This window comes from Penaeus japonicus, unplaced genomic scaffold (genome assembly GCF_977035675.1).
Source record: "Penaeus japonicus unplaced genomic scaffold, GWHDUDI00000001_assembly GWHDUDI00000029, whole genome shotgun sequence".
NCBI lineage: Eukaryota > Metazoa > Arthropoda > Malacostraca > Decapoda > Penaeidae > Penaeus > Penaeus japonicus.
In genome coordinates, this window is record NW_028234431.1 from 31,210,988 (window position 1) to 31,215,987 (window position 5,000).

Below are 5,000 nucleotides of genomic sequence, written 5' to 3' on the forward strand. Positions count from 1 at the left end.
AGTGTTGAGGGCGGAGGGCAAGGGAGGGTGAAGCCATCAAGGGTCAGATAGTTCAGGCAGGGCACGTGAAGCGGCTCGAAGCGTGGCACGAAGCTTCGGGGGAGCGCGCGGCATATGCTGGGCCCTTGTGCTTGGAGGACGGCAGGTGTCGAAGAAGCTTTGAGGCAAGGAGCAGGGCAAGGATTCGTGGGGGGCAAGGCGGGAGCAAGCAAGCAAGCAAGGAGAGCGGAGGGGGGCAAGGGGGCGGGGCAGGGGTCGAGGGGGCGGAGCAGGGAACGGGAGGGAGTCTAGAGGCTCCCACATACGGAGCAGCGTCAGTCACGCTCGTCCCCTGGCAGGCAGAAGACGCCCGGCCTCGCACCTTCCGCCGCCCCTCGCACCGTTCCAACCACACTCACTCCCTCACTCCCTAACTAACGTCGCAGTTCCCTCGTCCGCCGTTCTCCTCTCTGTCTCTCACACGTTCCTTGTGGCGCGCCCGACGTCTAGCGAGTGTACTTGAAGCCTCAGCTGCTCAATCCCGCGCTCTTTCCCCCCTGTGAAAAAAAAAAAATATATTATTCCGTCTTCCTCTGAAACTGGACTTTGTCAAGCTTTGTGGAAAAGATCAGAGGCCCAAGAAGGTAGTGGGTTCTGCACGAGGTAAAGCTCTGTCACTAGACCATCCTCGTAGTCCTCAGATAACCTGTACATAGTGTGGAGTACTTCCCGTAGTTCAACAGGCACGGAAAACCCGTACAATAGCGTGCAGTACTTCCTGTATAACCCGTAATACACAAGCACGGATTAACCCGCGTCCTTGTATAACGGCAATAGCAATACTAGCAAACGTTTTATACCAGTATTTGTCCGTAGTATGTTATCTAACCTGTACAGACTTTGGTAACTTTAGCATAGTAATAGCTATTTACCTATAGTTATTCATTAGATTGCACTCCCCTTCTGCGTTTAGATTAGAAATATTTTTGTAATCTCTAAACAATCTAGTGCTGGATTCTGACCAAGCACATAACACCCAACAACCCCAATCAAGAATTTTACTCTGTAGTTTAAAAAAGTCGACGTCATTTTGTCCAAGATGGGATTGCATAATCTGTACAAATTGGTAAGTTTTTTTTCGCTCATAAATTTTTAAGAATTATCTACAAATATTTTACCTTATATATATATATATATATATATATATATATATATATATATATATATATATATATATATATATATATATATATATGCATTTTTTTTTTAATCATATAACTTTTACTGAATTTCTAAATGTACAGGAATCTTATTTTGTTCCCTCTGTTAGCATGTCTTTTTTGTACATGTCAATCCTTTCCTTTCTGCGTATTACAACCTTCTTTTGATTGTCTTTGTCATTATTCTACCTCTGGCAGGTTTTCTTGTTCTCCTTATTCTCCTTCGCCTTTTATATGTATGTATGTATTTATGTATGTATATTATACCTTTATAGGTGTTCATGTTTTATGTATGTAAATATTCATGTAATTATATGTATATGTATATGTATGGAGAAAAAATATACAAATGGATATATGTAAAGATAGAGAAACATTGGTAGTGTTTAAGGAATATGAACATATGATTGCATGTATGTATTCATTTAGGTAAAGGCTATAAAGAATATTTGTGTTAATCATATGTTATCTGTCTCTACATGTGCATGATAAAGATGTGCATCTGCCACTTTCTTTGTCTGACACATGCACGATCACTGCGTCAACAATATGCCTCTCAAGCATTGAAAACAAAGGGTATCATGAGCATGATTTACCCCAAAATATTTTATTTTTTTATTTAATATTATTTTTTATATATTTATTCTGGTTGTCAGGTCTATCACTCATCACACTCCACAATGCCCTCAATTGGGGGGGTGTTGTGTGTTAGTTATTTTGATGATGTGTTAGTTTGTGTTGTGTGTGTGTGTGTGTGAGTGTGTTTGTGTGTGTGTGTGTGTGTGCGTGTGGGGCGGGCGGGGGGGGGGGTGGGGGGGGTGTGTTTGAGTGTGGTTTGTGTGTGTGTGTGAGTGTGGTTGTGTGTGTATGTGTGTATGTACTGTGTGAAGGTCTTTTTGTGTATGTGTGTGTGGGTGTGGGTGGTGTGTGTGTGTGTGAGTGTTTGGTGTCAGGGGGTGTGTGTGTGAGAGTTGTGTGTGTAACTGCTGTTTGTGTGTGGGTTTGTGAGTGTTTGTTATATGTTTGGTGTTTGTGAGAGGGTTTTTGTGTTAGTGTTTGGGTTATTTATGTGTTATTTAGTGTGGGGGGTGTTTTTGTGGTGTGGGTGTGTGTGTTTTTTCTGTGTGTGTGTGTTGTGAGTGTGTGTGTTTGATTGTAGAGTGATGTGTCTGTGTAGGTGTTTTATTTATTTTTTGTGTGTGATATAGATTTTGATTAGATATATTGTTATTTTATTTTTTTAGTGATAGTGTTTTTATTGTGCGGTGTGAGAGAGTGAGAGTAGAGAGTGTGAAGAGAAGAGACGTGGAGGTGGGAGAGAGTGAGCGAGTGTAGTGTGTGATAGAGTGATGTGTGTGAGTGTGTGTGGGTGTGTTTGTGAGTTTGCATGTTGAGTTGTGGCAAGAGTGTGTGTGTGTGTGTGTGTGTGTGTGTGTGTGTGTGTGTGTGTAGTCTACTGATTGGTATCTGTGGGGTGGTGTGTGTGTGTGTGTGTGGGTGTGTGTGTGTGTGGGGGTGTGTGGTTGTGTGTGTGGGTGGGTGTGTGTGGGGGGTGTGTGTGTCTATATATTAGTGGCGTGTGTGTGTGTGTTTGTGTGTGTGTGTGTGTGAGTGTAGTGTGTGTGTGTGTGTGTGTGTGTGTGAGTGTGTGTGTGTGTGTTTGTGTGTGTGTGTGTATGTGTGTGGGGGTGTGTGTGTGTGTGTGTTGTTGTGTGAGTGGGGTGTTGATGTGTGTGTGTGGTGTGTGTTGTGTTGGGGGGGGTGTGTGGTGTGTTGTTGAGTGTGGGGGGAGGTGGTGTGTGGGTGTGTGGTGCGAGTGTGGGTGTGTGTGGTGTGTGTGTGGGGGTGTGTGTGTGAGTGTGGGTGTGTGGGTGTGGGTGTGTGTGTGTGTGCGAGTGTGTGTGTGCGTGTGTGTGTGTGTGTGTGAGTGTGAGTGCGTGTGTGGGGTGGGGGAGGGTGTGTGTGTGGGAGTGTGTGTGTGTGTGTGTGTGTGTGGGGGTGTGTGTGGGGGTGGGTGTGGTGTGTGTGTGTGTGTGTGTGTGTGTGTGTGTGTGTGTGTGTGTGTGTGTGTGTGTGGTGTGAGTGTATGTCTATCTATAGATATCTCACTATTTATATCTATATATCTCTCTACTCTCTCTATATAATATATATATATATATAACGTGGTGTGTGTGTGGTGTGTGTTATTTATTGTGTTGTGAGTGTTTGTTATTTTTAGTTTTATATTTGTTATAGTGTATTTTTATTGTATATGGTTTAGTTATATAGACTATTGCTGTTTTTTATTATTTGTGTAATTGAGAGTTGTGAGTGTGTTATTGAGTTATTGACTTTGTCAGTTATTTAGTGTGTGTTTGTGGTGAGTTGTTATTAGATTTTTGTGGTTGAGTTGGATGTTGTGTGTGATGGAGTGAGATATATTTTTGAGATAGTTGTTTGTATTGGGATTTTTTGTTCTGATAGGCAGATTTATATTAATAGTTGTCATATTTTGCGTTTTTTTATATTTTTTTATATATTATTGATTTATATATTTGTGTGTGTGTGTGTGGGGGTGTGTGGGGGTGTGTGTGTGGGGGTGTGTGTGGGGGTGTGTGTGGGTGGGGTTGATAGTGGGTTTATGGAATATTAATTGATAGTTTTTTTTTTTTATTTAGATATTTTTATATTAGTGTGATATATTGTTATATTGTTGATTTTTTAGGTGTGGGTGGGGGGGTGTGTGTGGGTGTGGGTGTGTGTGTGGTGTGTGTGGGTGGGTGGGTGTGTGGGTGGAGTGTGGGTCGGAGGGGGGTTGGAGGTTTGTTATTTGTATATGGTTTTGTTTTTATATAAATGTATTTTACCGTGTGTCTGTGATTGGGTGTGTGTGTGTGTGGTGTGTGTGTGTTGTGTGTGTGTGTGTGAGTAGTGTGAGTATTTGTTACGTGTTGTGTGTGTGAGTGTGTAGGAGTGTGAGAGTGTGTGTGTGTGTGTGTTTGGTGTGTGTGTGTGAGTGAGTATGTGGTGTGGTTTGTTGGTCTCATCATCCTCTCTCTCACACCTATCAATCTCTATCTCTATCTCTCTCTATAATATCTCACTCTCATATCTACTACTCCTCTATCAATCTTCTAATCTCTATCATTTATAACTCTCACTCTCATCTATCTGACTACTACTATCTATCACTCTATCTCTCTATCCTATCTATATATATATCTCTATATGTGTGTGGTGAGTGTGTGTGTGAGTGTGGTTGTGTGATGTGGTGTGTTTGTGTGTGTGTGAGTGTGTGTGTGTTGTGTGTGGGTTTGTGTGTGTGGATTGGTGTCTGTCATCTCTCTCAATACAATGCTCTCTCAATCTCATCACACACACACACACACACACTATCTCTCTACACACAACACACTAATACTATCTCTCATTACTCTCTACTCTTCATCACAATACAATATCTCTCTCTCTCTCTATATGTCTCTAACTCTACATACTATCTCACAGATCTGTGAATATGTCAACTATCTCTTATATCTCATCTCTGAGTGTGAGATATTTTGATTTATATAGTTAGTGTTGTTTTATAGAGTTTTGTTTTGTCACTCTGATGTTTTGTGTTAGTTTGTGTGAGTGTGGTATATTTTTTTAGTTTGTTTTAGATTGATATAGTTTTGTTTCTGGTATATATGGTATATAGATTTTCATTTATAGTGTGAGTAGATTTTGATATTTTATATTTATAGTTATAGATAGAGTTTTTGGTGGGGGTGGGGGTGGTGTGGTGTGTGTGTGGGTGTGGGTGTGGGGGTGTTGGTG

General features: G+C 41.6%; 1 protein-coding gene across 1 annotated transcript in view; it reads left to right on the forward strand.

Moving 5' to 3' along the window:
* The window catches only part of LOC122259766 (SH3 and cysteine-rich domain-containing protein), a 295,127-nt gene that overhangs the window by 177,707 nt on the left and 112,420 nt on the right, over window positions 1–5,000 (forward strand). The window lies entirely within an intron of this gene.